This window comes from Macaca fascicularis, chromosome 7 (genome assembly GCF_037993035.2).
Source record: "Macaca fascicularis isolate 582-1 chromosome 7, T2T-MFA8v1.1".
In the NCBI taxonomy this organism is placed as follows: domain Eukaryota; kingdom Metazoa; phylum Chordata; class Mammalia; order Primates; family Cercopithecidae; genus Macaca; species Macaca fascicularis.
The window spans coordinates 24,081,146-24,100,342 of record NC_088381.1 but is presented as its reverse complement, the minus strand read 5'-3'; the positions used below and the strand labels follow the sequence as shown (position 1 = coordinate 24,100,342).

At 39.6% G+C, this 19,197-nt stretch overlaps 1 protein-coding gene across 14 annotated transcripts in view; it reads right to left on the bottom strand.

Annotated features, from left to right (window-relative positions):
• Positions 1-19,197, bottom strand: part of SEMA6D (semaphorin 6D) — a 589,994-nt gene that overhangs the window by 171,584 nt on the left and 399,213 nt on the right. For 13 of the 14 annotated variants that reach the window (XM_073998456.1, XM_073998473.1, XM_065547891.1 and 10 more), the window contains one exon: positions 1,808-1,839. The exons of the other annotated variant lie outside the window; for it this stretch is intronic. The gene's annotated coding sequence lies outside the window, so the exon portion shown is untranslated. The remainder of the gene's footprint in view (positions 1-1,807; positions 1,840-19,197) is intronic. 14 annotated transcript variants of the gene reach the window in all.

Genomic DNA, 19,197 nt, shown 5'->3' with positions numbered 1-19,197 from the left:
TGAGATCCAGGCTTGATTCAGGACGAGAGGCCAGATGGGAACAGTAGAGCATTAGGATGTTATGATGCTGGGGTAACCTTTCCATAATGATGTTGTGTGGCCTGAAGTTTGATGCTGAGAATCTACAGTGATTTCTGGCTTAGAAATAAGAAATTGACCAGTAAATGAAAAAAAAAAAAAAAAACCAAAGCCTATCTATATCCAATCTCTCCCCACCAATCCCCTCTCCCAACATTGTTATCTATTTGTATACGCAACAGTATTTTAGCAAATGAAAATTCTCAAAATTCTAATCACATCCTTATCCCAAAGCCTGGATTTAATCAGAAAGCTTTATGGTGCTTCTGACTCAGTAGAGTTAGTTATCCTGTTTAATTGGATTGACGGTGACAATTGTAATTACCTTAGATGAGATTGCCTGTAATGTAATTATGCTTCCTTCATCAGCATGAGCTGGACTTGTGGAATACATACAGATGATGCCTCCAATTACTCAGAGGTTAAGAAGAACATTATATTGCCTCACAAATCCTGTTTGTTACTGTATAGACTTGTAAAAATTATGGAAGAAACTGAAGGAATTACTCCTCTAAAGCAGGTTTGTGATCCAAATATGTTTCTGTTTCATAGAGTAAGATGACTACATTCCAGAACTATATTTTTGTTTAAATAAAAAATATATTTTAGGAACTCAGTATGGGGGTAGCAATAGTAAATCTGATATTTTATTATTATTTTGTTTCTGCTTATTATGTACAGTGACTGCACGTAAAAGACATTTTTAAAAAGCATACAATACATAATGAAGTTTAACTTGACTTTTTCCATGATCTGAAAACTTATAGTCTCTAGAATTAACATAGGAAATAACAGGAGATAACTTTAAAATACTAGTCTTTATGAGTAGATGGACCCATAATTAATATCTAGGAAGCCAGATGCTCTACTACAATGATAGCTTTCTCTATTTTCCAATTAACACATGGAGAACTTTAAAATTTTCAATTGGAAGCCCAGCCTCTCAACAGGACACGTCTGCCAAATGTATTGCAAACACATGTAGTTTAGGAGAAAAGGCACATACTACAAATCCACCCCAACCTTATTAGCTTTAGCATTGCTCTCATTAAAAATAGAGCTGCTTACAGGTTTTTCCTTCTGAAGCATATGAAACATAGAACTTGGAAATGTGCCCTTTTGAAAACTTATTCCTGTATTCACAAACCAGATGGTGCACATCAGATGCATTCTGATTTTCTAATGAAATAAAAAAGGATCTCTATTATGTTATTTAATATGATTAGCACATCTTCAATTGCTAATTTTTACAGATACTCCTGGAGAGTTAAACAACTTGGCGAATACTCTCCTGCTGGAGTTGGACAGGAAGGCCTCACCAAAGCTGAAAGGTTAGAGCTGTGCTGGGGGCACTTGGCTTTCTAATTCTTCCAAAATAGGCTTTGGAGAGGTGCAAGGCCTTGCCACAGCTGCTCACAAAGAAACCTTCTTCTGTCTTTGAACATCAGAGACAAAGAGTCTGCTGTATCATAAAAGGGCTGACTGGGCAAGAAAAAGATACACACATACACGCTGTCTCTCTCATTCTCTCTCTCTCAATTTCTGTTAAGTCCAGTACTTAGTCAAGCAATATTCATAGCATGCTCACATCACTAACATCACCAGTAAACTCTAATTCTGAGCACCATTTGAATGTCTCACTCATGACATACAGCAAAAACTTATCTAAAACCAATAACAATTTGCTGGATTTTGCCAACAAATTGGAGAATGGTATAATGTTGTTTACCTTGAAAAAGGTTGGCTTGTCTGGTCAAAAACCTGAAAAAAGAAAAGAAGAGAGAAATGGATTGATTTTTTTCTATTACTTCTGACCTTTAAAACCACAATACTGAGTTAAACATAGTTGTGGTGTGCTTATTAATTTAGTAAATCAGATTGTCATTCTCTAATTTTATGTATCTCTTGCTTGAAGTAATAATGGCTTCAGCTAAGTTGGATTCTAACCTGAATCCAATTTCTCTATTGATTTCCACTATTAGTTAGGAATATGTTCAGCTGAGGAAAAGCATCCACCAGAAGACCAGAGTAAAACACCATGGTAGGCTAGACACTGTGCTTGTGAAACATCTGTTTTTGTTGTTGTTGTTGTTGTTAAACTTTTAAAACTGGAAGATCTCTGGTCAGCTATGTCTTATTTTATCTTCTTCTACAGATAAGAGAAACATTTCTTTGGGCTGAGACAGCTGTTTCATGAAATGCAACATCATATCTCATTTTTCTTCATGAACTTCTCTCATTTAACCATTAGGCTGGAACAACACATATTACCAATAGGTTCAGTCGTATAACACTCAGAACCTGGAAATAACAAGTTGGGAGTTTCAGATCCTACAAAATAAATCAGTTACTCCATCAATTCTATAATATAAGGCAAAGAATCTGAAAATTTAAGGAAGATACTTTGAACAACACTGTGCAAAAGCTATTGCTGAGTTAGGTATTCAGTTAAGCCAGACACCACGCCTGGTTCTCAGTTTGTTTTGCAAAAGCATTTATTCTACATTTTAAATATGCACATGTTCCAACTTGGGCTAGAAAGACTTAACTAAAAATAGAACCACTATCACCAAGTGATGCTATGGTTGACCAATACTCCAGGATTTGAAAAAAAAATTCCCCAAATGGTACAAATTCCCCAAATGCTACAAATTCCCTGGGAACTGGAAGCTTTTCCTCTCCTTAAGGTGAAAGTCTGCTTCTCCTCTTGGTGTTTCGCCACTAAAAAAAGAAAGTATTTAGCAAACAACTAGCAGATCCATCAAAAGGTTAGGATTCTTTTTATTTTAGTGCTCTTTCTTAATGGGCAAAAATTGATTGATTAGTTCACCTGGAATGTTCTTAGCCTTAGGGCAGAAAAAGAGCTTTGTATGCATTAGTGGACTGGATTTATAAAAGAAAAAAGTCCACATTCAAGAATACAGAGAACTTCAAAAATAGAAGAAAATAGAAAAAAGAAAAACAAGGTCTGGAAGCATATTAAAATTTTTGCATTCATTAAAAATCAAATGACTGTGTTTTTAGTTGTATTGAGTTATCCTATGTGTACTGGATCTTTGCCTTAGTTCCAAATGTACTCGTATTATCTCTAAATCCATTTGGATAGTTTATACAGTGAACCCTGGAATCACCTTTGTTTCTCCAAACTCCATCTACTTTTTGAGAAAAAAAAAAAAAAGCTTAAGGCAGATCTTTCCCCATTAGATCTCCAACCTCTCTGTTGCTCCCTTCCCCCACTTGTTGGTGAAACTACTTTCTGGAAGAGGCTTTTCTTAGGCGAAGTTTGTTTACCTTTCAGACAAGACAAGGGGTGAAACAGAGGAGCAGCGACCTCCTTGCCATTGGTTAGAATGAAGTGAGGGGAGCTACCAGAACGCAGAGGTATTAATCTCCTGTTACTCTGATGTTACCTCAGACCCTCGTCTACTATTTATTTGGCTATACTCCCAGCACAGTGATTTACATCTTGGAGGAAGTGGTATTTAAATGTGTGTGCATGAGATTCTGTTGGGGAGTTTGTTAACAACGCAGATTCCTGAGCTCTAGCCTGCTCTATGAAATCTGCGTCTCTAGAGGATTAGCACCCAGGAATGTTCATCGATAAGCTTTTCCAGCGAGTATGATTTGGTAGGTGGTCTCACGACCACATTTTTGGAAACAGACTTAGGATGACATGAAAAGTGACGTCAGGCTGTGCTAAGTGCCAAGCCTTGAGTGGAAAGGTGTTTTAAGCCGCTATCTTATCTCAGAATACATACTCAATAAATATTTAAATCTGAGAAAACCAGTATTTAATATATAAGTAAAATCTGTTTATTATTTGCTATTGTTTTTCTTTATCGTTTCCAAACAGATATCTGATCTGCCTTAAGCATTATTTGTCTTGGTGATCTGTCAATTACTGAAAAAGGGAGAAAGCTTAGGTGATATACACTCTAATTAATGTGGCCCTCATATACTGTTTAAGTAAGTAATAGAATCCTTACCACTTATAGCTGGAAAGACTTTTTAAAAATGTAGCCCAAGCTTTTTAATTTTTTCAGGTGCAGATGCTTTAATGCAGAGAGATGAACTAACGTAGGAATTATTTTGTACAGGGGGGTGATCTGAAATATTAATGGGCTATTTCAACCATCAGCTTGAATAATTCAAAGGTGTCTGCTTAATTTTTGTGCTTTCCCAGCTCATATGAAAACATCCACAAAGAGAACTATGTAAGTAAATACAATTAATCCTAATCAATCATGTACTGTCTTGGATTTCCCTAGAACCAAAACACTGAAATGGACACATGACATCCTGCTGGTCCTAATTTTCCACCAATTCATGAAACACTTCATGCTTTGCTTGGGACAGCACGAACCTTTCAACCTCCAATTATATTAATATTTTGAAGGCACTGAAGTGCCCAAATATGTGACATGAAGTCCTTGAGTGTGGAATGGCCTTTTCCAATAGACATACAGTTTGCATAAATGGAAGTGAACACAATATTATCACCCCTTGAGATTTCCTGGTTTTGGAACAAAGAGGTGGTGATGCTGGATGCTTTACAGTATAATCTCCTTTTAGAGATTCTTAGTGCACAACATTATAAATTCAGAGTTCTTTTGAAATAAAGAAAAATGTTACCTTTATTTCATCCATCATTTTAAAAAGTTATTTACCCTAGGAAACACTGAACAGAGTGATCTTTTCTAAACTTAGTTTTTTAAATTTAATTTTATTTTTTGACACATTATAATTGCATAGAATTATGGGGGTACACAGTGATGTTATTTTATATATTTTATATATATATATATATACACACACACACACATACACACACGAATGATGTGGAATGATTGAAACAAGCTAATTTCATATCCATCAACTTAAATAGTTATCATTTATTCCTGCTGTCTAACTGCAACTTTCTGCCCTTTGACCGACATCTTTCTCATTCCCCAAACTCCCCACCCCCAGCCTCCAGTAATCACTAATCTACTCTTTGCTTCTATGTATTTTATTATTTTAGACTCCATATATAAGTGAGAACATGTAATTGTTCTCCTTACGTTCTTGGTCTGTTTCACTTAACATAACGTCCTCTAGGTTCACTCGTGTTGCCTCAAAAAACAGATTTTCTTCATTATTAAGGCTGTGTAGTATTCCATTGTGTATATATTTCTCTTTTTCTTTATCCATTCATCCCTGGGTTGATACTTAAGTTATTTCCACATCTTGGACACTGTAAATAATGCTGTAATGAACATGAGAGTGTAGCTATCTCTTCAAAATACTAATTTTAAGTCCTAGACTACCTACCCAGTAGTGGAATTGCTGGACCATATTGTTGTTTTGCTTTTAGTTTTTTGAGGAATCTCCACACAGTTTTCCATAACGGCTGTACTCATTTACATTTTCACCAGCAGTGTACAAAGATTTTCTTTTCTCCCATCCTTACCAATATTTGTTATCTTGCATCGTTTTTTAATAATAGCCATTATGACAGGTGGGAAGTAATAATCTCATCATTTTCCTAATGATTACTGATGTTGAGCATTTTTTCATATATCTGTTGCCCATTTTTAAATTGAGCTATTTATTTTTTTGTTATTGAGTTTTTGAGTTCTTACATATTTTGGATATTAACCCCTTCTCAGAGGTATTGCTTGCAAATATTTTCTCTTAACCTGTAGGTTTTCTCTTCACTCTGTTGTTTTCTTGCTATGGAGAAGATTTTTAGTCTGATGTAATGCCTTTTGTCTATTTTTTGTTTTGTTTTCTTGAGCTTTTTGGGTCAAATTAAAAAAATAATTGCCCAAACCAATGTTGCGTAGTTTTCTTCTCCTACGTTTTCTTCTAGTTAGTTTTACAGTTTCAGAACTTACAGTTGAGCCCTTAAACCATTTTGATTTTATTTTTGTATGTGGAGAGAGATATGGGTCTAATTTCATTCTTTTGCATGTGGATATCCAGTTTTCCCAACACTCTTTATTAAAGCCACTGTCCCTTACCGATTATGTTCTTGGAACTTTTGTTAAAAATTAATAGATCATTGATGTGTGAGTTCATTTCTGGGTTCACTATTCTGTTCTATTGGTTGTGTCTATTTTTATGCCAGTATAATGTTATTCTATGTACTATAGCTTTGTAATATAGTTTAAAGTCAAATAGTGTGATGCCTCCAGCTTTGTTTTTCCTGCTCAAGTTTGCTTTGGTTATTTGGTGTCTTTGCAATACCATATAAATTTTAAGATTTTATTTTCTATTTCTGTGAAAAAATGCCATTGCAATATTTATAGTAATTGCTTCAAATCTGTATACTGCTTTGAGTAGTATGCACATTTTGGCAATATTAATTTTTCCAAGACATGCAGACAGAATATATTTCCATGTATTTGTGTCTTCTCCAATTTCTTTTATCAATGTTTTATAGTTTTCATTGTAGAGATCTTTCATCTCTTTGGTTAAATGTATTCCTAGGTATTTTAGTTTTTGTAGCTATTGTGAATAAAATTTTTAAATTTCTGTTGTGGATAATTTGTTGTTAGTGTATAGAAATACTACTGCTTTTTGTTTGTTGATTTTGTATCCTGCAACTTTACTGTATTTGTTTTTCAGTTCCAACAGTTTTTTTTTGATAGGGTGTTTAGGGTTTTCTATACATAAGATCATGTCAGCAAACAGCAACAATTTCACCACTTTCTTTCTTACTTAGATGCCTTTTATTTATTTCTCTTGCTCAATTACTCTGGCAAAGACCTCTAATATTATATTATATTGAATAGAAGTGGTTAAAGTGGGCATCTTTGTGTTATTCCTGATCTTCAGAATTATATGCCCATAAATTGGATAACTAGAAGAAATGGGCAAACCATAGACACATACAATTTACCAACACTGAATCAAGAAAACATTTAAAATCTAAAAATATGAATAATAAGGAGATGGAATCAATAATAAAATTTTCTCCCGTCAAAGAAAAGCCCAGGACTTGATGACTTCATGGGTGAATTCTAACAAACATTTAAAGAATAACTAATACCAATTTTTCTCAAGTGTTCCCTAAAAATTAAAGAAAAAGGAGTACTTTGGAACTCTTTTCATGAGGCCAGCATTACTCTGATACCAAAGCCAGACAAGGACATTACAATAAAAGAAAATTACAGGCCAATATCCCTGATGAATATCGATTCAAAACATCCTCAACAACAACAAGAATACTAGTAAACTGAATTCAACAGCATATTAAAAGTATGATTCACCATGATCAAGTAGAATTTATCCTAGGGATGCAAGGATGGTTCAACATATGTGAATCTATAGATGTGAAATATCATATTAGCAAAATGAAGGACAAAAACCATATGCTCATCTCATCAGATGCAGAAAAAGCATTTGATGAAAAATTCAACTTGCTTTCATAATAAAAACTCTCAACAAACTAGGTATGGAAGGAATGTACCTCAATACAATAAAGGCCATATATAACAACCCTACAGCTGACATTAACCTCAATGGTGAAAAGTTGATTTTTAAAATAAATGTGATTTTTGTCTCTTTTTTACTGGACCATCATTTGATTCCTATTGGAAAAGCCCAAAACTCTGCAATGAAGATCACAGGGTCTTTCAACATCTGGAACCTATCTTTCTTCTCAATTAGCCCCTCACCTGGATATCTCCCAGATTCCAGCAAAACTGAACACTGTTTCCAGGATCCACCACACCACTTCAGCCTCCATGCCTTTACATGTACCATTACCCTTGCTTGGAATGCCTGTGTTCAAACTCCTCTACAAACAAATACACACATACCCTCAGACACCATTCTTCCAGCCTTTTCACCTGACAAATATCTGCTCCTCCTTCAAAATCTACTCCAAACACTACTTCTGTGGGGCCTTTCTCAATCTTCCCAAACTTGGTTACTTCCTTCCTTGTGCTCCCATTTTGGTTATTTCTAACTATTCTAGAATACTCTTCAAACTATAAATTATACTTTTCTGTGTAAAGGTCCACCTCCCTCATTAGAGTGGGAGCTTCTTGGAAGCGGGTACTGCCACTTACTTAATAAACATTCAATGCCTACTCTGTTCTGGGAAGTTCATATCCTGAAGTATAGGTCCTGGAACAGTGAGTGTGAGTATCTGATAGGTACCCAATAATGGCTGATTTAGCATAAATAACTGAATGTCTCCTGCAAATTCTCTCAGTGATATAATGATTGTCATGAACTACCTGCTTACAATTTACCTGCAGGTGTCCCTGAGAAACACACATGGAGGTGACTTAGTTGTTAGTAAGGTGATGGGTATGCTAATTTCAGAAATAAGAAATCATTTTCAGAATAACTACTGGCCTTTAAAGAGCAAAAAGAAAAGGACACAAAGGAAAAGGAGGAGGACAAGAAAACCAACCAAACCTGGGACCAGGGCAAAAGAAATGAACTTTCTCTTCTTAAAGCAAGAAATTTGTTTGTACCTAGGGAAGATGAGAATAATGAGTTCTATAATAGTGATTTCAGTTCTGTAGATAAACAAATATTATCTTTCATAGTGTTTAAGCCTTGATAGCATCTGCCCCTCTTGCTGCACAGGAGATGGGAATTATGTTGTCTATGCACTGATGAATTAAAACTACCTCAGGCATTGTCAACTGTGATGACACTTGATACGGTTTGGATCTGTGTCCCCACCCAAATTTCCTGTGAAATTGTAATCCCCAGTGTTGGAGATGGGGGTCTGGCAGGAGGTGACTGGCTCATGAAGGTGGATCCTTCATGAATGGTTTAGCAACATCCACTTGGTGGTATTCTTGTGACAAGGGTTCTCATGCGATCTGCTTGTTTAAGTGTGTAGCACCACACCCCCCTATTTCTTGCTTCCACTCCAGCCATGTGATGCGCCTACTCCCCCTTCCGCCATGATTATAAGTTTCCTGAGGCCTCCTCTGAAGTGGAACAGATGTCGGCATCATGCTTCCTGTACATCCTGTGGAATAATGAGCCAATTAAACCTCTTTTCTTTATAAATTACCCAGTCTCAGGTATTTCTTTACAGCAATGTAAAAACAGACTAACATACTACTTCACCCTGGAATCATCTTCTTCAAATTTTTAAAGAAGGGAGAATGTCTTGGTGTTTGAAGCTTTTTTTTTTTTTTTTTTTCCTGATTATTTAAGTCTTTCCAGGCAATTGTCCAAACCCAAGGACTTTAGTTTAAAGTCTTCATTTTTAGAAATTTTCATGTAATTCTCTGTTTGGATTGATGGTATAGTTTTTTTTTTTGTTTTTTTTTTGAGATGGAGTTTCGCTCTGTTGCCCAGGCTGGAGTGCAGTGGTGCAATCTCTGCTCACTGCAAGCTCTGCCCCCCGGGTTCACGCCATTCTCCTGCCTCAGCCTCCCGAGTAGCTGGGACTACAGGCACCCACCCAGCAGCCGGCTGATTTTTTTGTATTTTCAGTGGAGACGGGGTTTCACCGTGTTAGCCAGGATGGTCTCAATCTCCTGACCTTGTGATCCACCCACCTCAGCCTCCCAAAGTGCTGGGATTACAGGTGTGAGCCACCATGCCCAGCCAGATCTTTTTTTGACTAATCATGAGACAAAAAGTAATGAATGCTTCTGAAATTCCAGACCAAGTTAGAGTCAAGGACACTTCACAGAGAAGAGTGGTACTGCTGTGGCTCTCAGGAAGAGATGAAAAGGCACATCTGTCTTTGTATGATCTGTACTGTGCCAAGACCTAGCTTTGTTTATTCCATTAGTGAATGCGTTCTGGAAGGTTATGTTCATTATGGCACTTTGTCACTAATCTGATAAGAAAAACAATTAACGTGATTGCCAACACTGTTACTTTTCATAATGAGCAAAGCAATATATATGCAGTTATGATGAATAATCATTGGATGCCATGTATTATGGACTACAGTTAGAATTCATTTGTCAATTACAGAGCTACTACACAATGCAAATAAAAATTCCACAATCTTTTAATAATTTTCATGAAGGGCCCTTCTAGATGCAAATTTTTATTTATGCAATTTTCATAGGATGCAATTTGACATGGTCTCCGTCTCTAAACCAAGGGGTTTGTTGTAAACACTATTTAGCTTGCAAATACAGTTAAATGACTAATCACAGAAACTCACTCCATGATCATTGACAAAAATGGCCACACCTAACACAACTGAAGTTAACACTGAGGAAAATGGGTCTGCCTCTCACCCACACCCAGGCAATCAATCACAGCAAAATGAACTAAATATGACTGTTTTCTAGGATGAGATACAATTAATCTGTGCAGTCTGAGTCAGAAAAATTCATATGTTAGGTACTGTTTTCCCACATTAAATACAGTAGTATGCTACAAAGGGAAATGTGGAAGGACTGGTTCACAAAGACAGAGTAAGGCATTCTCTAAGTATGTTTAGATGAGATGTTTGAACTATTTTTCACATTTTTCTTCCCTTCTCTTGTGGCCTACGAAATATGAAGACATTGATTTTTAATGAAATGTACTTATGAAACAGTAATCATATTTTCCCAGCTTCCATTACCTTGATTTCAGAAATAACATCTAGTTCGCTGACTGCTGGAGACCTAGATTAGGGCTGGAAAACTCAGGAAATGTCAACAAGAATGCCACTGACAGCAGGAAACAACCACTCCCCCAGGATTTCACTCTCATTCCCCTTTCCAAAATTTATCATTTAACAATGACAGATGTTGGGGTCTTGTGGTGTATGTTATCGTAGTTAGCTCTCTCCCCCATTCTTCACTGTGGCTCTTTCCAAACATCACTCTCCCCAAGCTCTCTCTCCTACCACACTTCTTTCTTACCAGTGTCAGCACATAACTTTGTTTCTTCAGACACAGAGACACTAGATGCCAGTACATGAGAATTCTCTCAACATCCTGAAGCTGCTGTACCCACTCCCATATGTCACTCTCCATCCACACATTTGTTGTGTCTCTATCCATCCTCATCTGCTTCTCTCCTGATACAATGAAACAGGTGTTTTTCCTGCAGTCTCGGGCTTAAACCACTAATTAAATTCTGGAGCCTATCCTCTCATAGCCCCTCTCTCACTGTGTAACTTTTGAGGTTAGGTCAATGGAGTCTTGTTCCTTCCACTTGGGTCTTCTGGAACACTTGCTCTGGGGGAAACTAGCTGCCACGTAAAAAAGTCCAACACACCTGGTCACGTGGAAAGGCTGCAAGAAGCAAGAGAACAATGTCCAGCCAGGCCCCAGGAGTTCCTATCATCCACGATGAAGCACCTGTCATATGGAGAAGCCTCTGGACACATAGCCCCATAGAACCTTCAATTGTGCTACTGGGTTGGATGTTTGTGTTCCTCCAAATTTAATGTTGAAACTGAATCCCCAATCCAACAATATTAAGAGACGGGGCCTTCAGGAGATAAATAGGTTATGAGAGCTCCATGTCATGAATGGGGTTAGTGCCCTGATATAGTAAAAGAACAAGAGGCAGTCTGTTAGTCGCTTTTGCCCTTGCTTTCCTCCCACCTCACGAGGATGCAGCAACACAGTGCCATTTATGAAGCAGGGAGAAAGTCCTCACCTGCACCTGTTGTTACCTTGACCTTGAACTTCTCTACATCTACAACTGTGAGAAATAAATTTCTATTGCTTATGGATTACCCGGCCTAAGGGCTTTGGTTATAGCACCAGGAATGGACTAAGAATTTAATTCCAGCCCAAGTCAAGATCTGACTGCAATTGTATGAGAGATTCTGTACTAGTCCCCTAGGGATTCCATATCAAGTACCACAAACTGGGTGGCTCACAAAGAAGAAATTTATTTCCTCACAGTTTCTGAGGTGAGAAGTCCGAAATCAAGGTGTTGGCAGGGCCACGCTCCCTCTGAAGTCTGGGTAGAATCCTTCCTTTGCCTTTTCCTAGTTTCTGGTGGTGGCCATCGATCCTTGGTATTCCTTGGACTACAGTGGCATCGGTCTGAGCTCTGCCTCTGTCATCACATGGCATTCTCTCTATGTGTCTCCTTCCTCTTCTTACCAGGATGCCAGTCATATGGTATTTACAGCCCATCATACTCCATTATGACTTCACATTAGATAATTCTATCTACAAAGATCCTATTTCTTTTTTATGTATTAATTTATTATTTATTTTTTATTACACTTTAAGTTCTAGGGTACATGTGCACAACTTGCAGGTTTGATACGTAGGCATGCATGTGCCAAGTTGGTTTGCTGCACTCATCAACTCATCATTTACATTAGGTATTTCTCCTAAAGCTATCCCTTCCCCAGCCCCCCACTCCCTGACAGGCCCTGGTGTGTGATGTTCCCTGCCCTGTGTCCAAGTGATCTCATTTTTCAACTCCCGCCTATGAGTGAAAACATGTGGTGTTTGGTGTTCTGTCCTTGTGATAGTTTGCTGAGAATGATGGTTTCCAGCTTCATCCATGTCCCTGAAAAGGACATGAACTCATCCTTTTTTATGGCTGCATAGTATTCCATGGCATATATGTGCCACATTTTCTTAATCCAGTCTATCATTGATGGATATTTGGGTTGGTTCCAAGTCTTTGCTATTGTGAATAGTGCTGTAATAAACATACATGTGCATGTGTACAGAGACCCTATTTCTAAATAAGGCCAAATTCTGAGGCAACAGGGGTTAGGACTTCAACATATCTTTTGGAGGAAAACAATTCAGCCCAAAACAGACCCCAATCTACAACCGTCTAACTGAACCCAATCAACCCATGAAACTCTAAAAGATAACAATAAATGGAGGTTTTAAGCCACTAAGTTTTAGGGTGGATTGTCCCATAGCTATAGATAACCAAAATGCCTTTCTTTACTCAAATCTACTCAACCTACTACAGTTTGGCTTTTGCCAACATACTCTACTGACACTACTCTTGTTAGGCCACCAGTGACTGTCTTGGTGTTCAATCCAGTGGATGAGTTGCTGTTCTACAGGGATCCCTCTACCTCTGTGCCTTCCTAAAGTCCACTGAAATGACCAAGGAAATATGTATGCAAGAATAAATTCACTAAATCCCTACAAAGCAAAGAAGGTGGACATCAGCAGACCGGAAACTTGGAGTATTTTTTAAAGATGGAAAGTGGGTAGGATTGGATGGAAAGAGGAAGAGAAACATGGTCAAGGAGCCCATGGCTCAGCAGGCCAAGGAGAGGACCACTGGGAGGGCAAGCACTTGCTTTGTCAGTAGGGTCCAGGGGAGAGCTCACACTAGGAGTCAGCAGGGGCTGGAGCAGGATCAGGAGGCTCTGCCAGAGTCAGAGCCAGGCTCTCTGGTTCTGCCCCATCTCCCTGACCATGCAGAGCGTGGGGGAGACATGCCCCCTTACCTACATTTATTAGAAAAAAATAGCACCGTATCTGGGAAGAAACATGAAAGTATTTCCCATCCATGTACCCCTTCTTGCCACCAGAATGGAGGTGGTATGGTGGGAGTGGTGCCCTCTGCTGTCTAGCCATGCACACACCCTGAAGGAAGCCTGCTGGGAGGGGACCCTTGTGTGACTCAGCCGGCATATCCACTCATGGTTTAACCACTCACAGTGGAGGGCTGCTCAGAACATGAAACACCTTTCATTCAGTGTTTCTCAACCTCAGTACTATTGACACTTGGTGCTGGATAATCCTTATTGTGGGGGTCTGTTCTGTGCACCGTAGGATGTTTAGCAACATCCTTAGCTTCTACCCATTAGATGCCATTAGTATGCACCCTCCCCACTGTGACAGGTGTGGCAACCAAAAACGTCTCCAGGCATTGCCAAGTGTGCCCCTGGCAGAGAAACTGCCCCTGATTGCGAACCACTGCTTTTCATTCATGACTGACAAACCCTCTCTTTGGCTCTTTGCTTATCACTAAGGCACTACAAAACTCAGTCCTCTAGGAAATACTAGTCCTGTCTACATGTAACTGCCTTCTAAACCCCTACTCCCACTCTCTAAATTCTTCCAGGGACTTTACTTTTTCCTTCACAGACGGAGCCACAATGGAGACTCACACTTTGAGACAACATCCAGATGGCTGGTCTTCAAACTGCAATTGCAAATGCCTGCAAGGGAGGCTCTCTGTAGCTCAAATTTGTGATTTGTGGTTTCAGGTATATCCAGTTCTTGTGCTAATTCAAAACTTTTCTCTGAGTAGTGACTCTTTTTGTACAGAGTCTGAGGAGCACGGCTTACAAAAGAGGAAAGGCAGGAGCGGGCAGCTGAAAGGCTAATACCAGGGATTCAACTTTGCTGAAGTCAGTCTAATCTACTCTCTAAAGGATAGAGGTCGAACAAGCTAAAATTCTGCCCCCTAGACAAATGGCCTTGCTGGAGTTTCACTGAAGTTAATTACCCCTCTGAAAAGGCAATGTCTCTGCAGAGGAAGGATAGTGGGGCAGGAAATCTTGGAGAGTGAGAGGACAGACATGACTGGGGTCATGGCTGGAGTCCTTTGTGGGATCCTTTGGGCTGGCCAACTCTCATTAGAGGGACTAGGAGTGTATATGGGATAGGGCGTGGGAGGGAGCCAGAGAGAAGAGGCCCTTTCTGCTCAGTCTTTTTATGAGTGTCAGGGGAATTTCTTCATTAGTTAGGCATCCAGTTATCTTTCCTCTGTGTTTTCCTATGTCGCACACATGCAACTTCTCAGCTACTCTTTTCAGAGAGATGGCAACTGTCTGAACAAACCAATGTTCCCATCTCAATTCTCATTTAGCTACAACAGTGAGCTCACCTGACAATGCAAATGGAGAAAGGGGAGGAGATTCAGGCATTCTAGTATTTACTGAAATCCGAAATGTCAAAGTGACATCTCAATAAAAAAGAAAGAAAGAAAGGAAGAAAGGAAGAAAGAAAAAGGAAAAAATGTTTTTATTGCTCCAGCAATCAGCAAACTCTAGCCCTGACACCTGTTTTTATAAATAGAGTTTCACTGGAACACCACTATATTCATATAGTCTATGGCTGCTTACAAAGACATAGCTGTGATAAAGCATGTATGGCCCTCACAGCCTAAAATATTGACTAGGTTGTCCTTTAGAGAAAACGTTTGCCAGCCCTGGCTTCGGATCACTGAAGGCAGAATTTATTTTGCACCATATGTAGTGGACTTGTTTTTCTTATCTGTGCTATAGCTAACCCTAAAGAAATTGTAAGGGTTTCAACATAAGACTGACAGTTGTAGAAGATATGTATAGATTCAGGGCTTCTTTATTTTCCAACGAATCATGCTCTTCAGAGAGGTCTGAAATGCTGTGGGACCAGAGACTAGTTTGGACCCTCCAGTCAGCAGAAATGTAAGATGGAGCCACGGCACACAAGACAAGGGACTATCTGAATGGAAGAAGTGTAGAGGAGGTGATGGGACCACTTTGAAACCCAGGACAGAGCCATGACGGGTGGGGTGAGGTAGGGCAGAGGGGGCCTTACATGGCCCTCCTGCACTCCCAGCCAGCCTGCCTCCTTCAGCTTTGCTCCTCCCATGCCAGGGAAGCTCCTCCGGCCCCAGGAAGAGGCTTCCTCCAGTGGGTTGGGCCCATCAATGAATGCTGAAGCTCCTTCTTCCCGTCCGTCCGCTGCTCCTATACGACAATAACTCTTCTCTCTCTTTCCCCAAACCCAGACTCCCTGGAGACTTCAGCCTCTAGCCTACCCTTTGGCAGCCTTCCCAGCCCACTGGAAACACCCTGGGGAGAAGAGAGCTGAAGACAAACACAGGCAGGTCTTGTAAAAAAAAAAAAACAAAACAAACAAACAAACAAAAACCTGTCAAATTTCATTTTGAAAATCTTACCTTACATTTAAATGCAGTTCTAGCAAAAAATAAGTAGCAAAACAGTTTTTTTTTTAACAGATGGACGGCTGCAGGGTGGGGTCGGGGGTGGAACTTGTGAATACGTTCTACAGGATTTTTCCTCGAAGATAATTCCTTTAATTCCACAAATCACTGTTACTATGAGCCAGCTGTTGGGGCTTGAGGGGCACTTTACTCATAGAACTCCATTGTAAAATGCTGTTGGTTTCCCAAAGTAAAATCTTCTGTATACAATGATAGGATATGAGACCATTTGGATAATGTAACCACCATTTATTTGCATTTTTGTAATACATCATAGCAAACAAAGCACTATGAAAGAGAGGACCATATTTGGTCTTTCTAGCCAATCTAAGAAGTAGATAAAAAGTTACAGCTCTGTAAAAATAAGTTAATTAAGGCTCACTGAAGTTAGCTGCCTTGCCCAACCAAGACTGCCCTACAGTACAAAAAAGACATGAAGCAAGACCATGATTTCTGAGCTCTTGGCATTTTCCCTGGCATCCTTGATGTATCTTCTAAATTACAGTGCTGGCTCTCATCTTCCAATAGGCCCCTATCACCTCTTGTAGGAAGTCCCTAAATTCCACTGCCTGCGAAGCACTGTTTGTACACTAAATAAGGGATACATCATGAAAACACATCTAAGAGGCCATAATAAATAGCATGTAATGGAACTCATTTAAAAGGCACTTTTTGTCATTTTTATACATAATAAATATTAAAAGTAAGTATCTATTATTATTTAAGTGTAGAAAGACTTGCTCATTTTAAAAGGCTGAGAAACAGCAAATTAACGGGTTTATTGAAGTGAGTATTACAGAATTTGAAGGAACCATAGTGGTCTTGGGTACGAATGTAACCCCGAACAAATGGTCCCCCCCTGTCCCATCCCTCCTTTAAAAAGCCAGTTAATCATAATAACTCTTTGGAGAGAGGCTGTGTGTCTGCGCCTGATGGTTAGGGCCGCAGGCTGGCGCCAGACAAATCTGAGCAAGTTTCTAAACTTTTCTCAACGCGAGCTTTGGCATATATAAAACAGTACTTGCTTATGGGGTTGCTGTAGGAATTGAAAAGGATAATGCATTTTAAAAAATTACTTAGCCCAGTGCATAGCACATAGTAAATGAGGGAACATTTTTTGTTATTGTTATCAATAATATTATTGACATAAATAATGTGTTTGGCCTTGCCCCCAGATCAGTCAGTACTCTCCTAATTTCTGTGAAAAGATGCTGCTTGGCTGAGCTATTGGAGGCCTGCAGAAACTTGTTATGGAAAAGGTGGCCTGTCTTTCTCTTATTTCTTGCTACACAGTGTCCTTGCCTCTATTAAGCTAGCAACAAGCCCCAGGCAATATTACCTTTTCAAGAAGAGGATAGGCTCCCACATTGGGGCTGTCAGACAGAATTTGGGACATGAGAGCCGTTTAAATAAATCAGACCTGACAAATCTGATTTACAGATTAAAATAATGTTGTGATACTTACCAACAGTATATATAGCAAGTTAAGACACCACCGACAGGCAGACATTGATTGCCTATTTTAATCAACTGGTATAATTTAGGTACCACTAGAAGCAAAATGCTTAGGAAAGGTAAATCTGATCATATATAATTTCCATGTTGATGCATTTAAATGTCAAGTAAGACCTTTGTGCAGGGTTTGTTACAAGGTGACACATCTGCTGTATTATGTGAGGTCACATCAGGTTTCATTTGGATGTTGGGAGAAGATCTGACTTGACATAAACAGATGCCAAACAAAGCATTAAAGCAATTTCACCAGTGCTTTTGTATTAAGATAGGCAGAGACAATGGAGACCTGCTGCCTGCACACATTACCTAAATCTCTGATGCCTGTGGGGCCTTATCAATATCTCTTCCTCAATATCCCCAACATTTCTGAGTAGAATCAAGAATCACAGCCTTGAAAGAAACTTCAGTAAGTCACTTGGTCTAGAAACCCTGCAGCAAGGTGACTGCTTAAGAGTAGCATGGTCTGGTTTTCCAAACTCATTTGTTGAATGAATACATGCATGAATGAAAAAATTATCTTCACCTTCCATCCCCAGAAGGCTGCTTTGCCCTGGGGGTATGAGAGGAAATGGAGAGTCTAGAGATGCCCCAGGGGTTTAAAGCCCCATCCATTCATTCATTTATTTGTACCCTGCCTACTTCTAAAACAGATTTAAGGCAGTTTCCAACAAAAGATACCACAAATAAAGAGCCTTATTCTCAATCATCCCTTGCAGGGTGTTATTATCACTTTCACGATCATCAAACACAAGTATTAAATGGCTATTTGCATGCGATGCTATGCCAGGGGCTGAATAAATCAGGCAGAGCCAGGTTCTGACCTCCATAAATTTCCATCCATTCAATTTGCATTCATTCACTCTTCCCCCACCCCCCTCCAGCCCCGAGATGGAGTTTTGCTCTTGTTGCCCAGGCTGGAGTACAATGGCATGATCTCGGCTCACTGCAACCTCCACCTCTTGGGTTCAGGCGATTCTCCTGCCTCAACCTCCTGAGCAGCTGGGATTACAGGCGTCTGCCACCATGCCTGGCTAAATTTTGCATTTTTAGTAGAGATAGGGTTTCACCATGTTGTTAAGGCTGGTCTCAAACTCCTGACCTCAGGTGATCCATTCGCCCCAGCCTCCCAAAGTGCTGGGGTTACTTTGGCAAATATTTATTCAGCACACTACACATGAAAGTTCTGTTAGGGAGTGTGGGGGGCAAACATGCATCACATGTGGATCTTGCCCTGCCCCTAATAAGTTTACAGACTACTGTAGAGGGCCGGGCAAGGGCAGGTGATAAAGATGTGTGTGTGGATAAGCCATAGATGGGATCAGTGCTGTGAGCTGGTTGCAGTGGGAGAAGGACAGAGGAGACTGCACTTGCTCATTGTGTCCGAAAGACATCCAGTCTAAAGTAAATCAGGATGCAGGCAAAGCTGTGAAGAAGAAGAACCCGACTCTCCCAGTAACCTCTTTGACCTCCAGCTACTCTCTGCCTTCTTTCTCCCCTGATCTCCTCCCAAGCCCTAATGCTGTCACAGCTGCCACGCTTCCCCTTTCCCGAAGACTTGTAGGCCACCATGGCCACATGTCCCGGACTACACATTCCCATTCCTATCCGTGTCCGCTCTCTGCGGGCCATCACTGACAGCCGGGATATGGAGCCCTGGTTTAAAATAAGGTACAAATAACTAGTCATTGTTTATTGCCAAGCCATTCCTAGGAGCGACTAATTTTAAAAGACAGCTATGTCTGGGCACAAAGG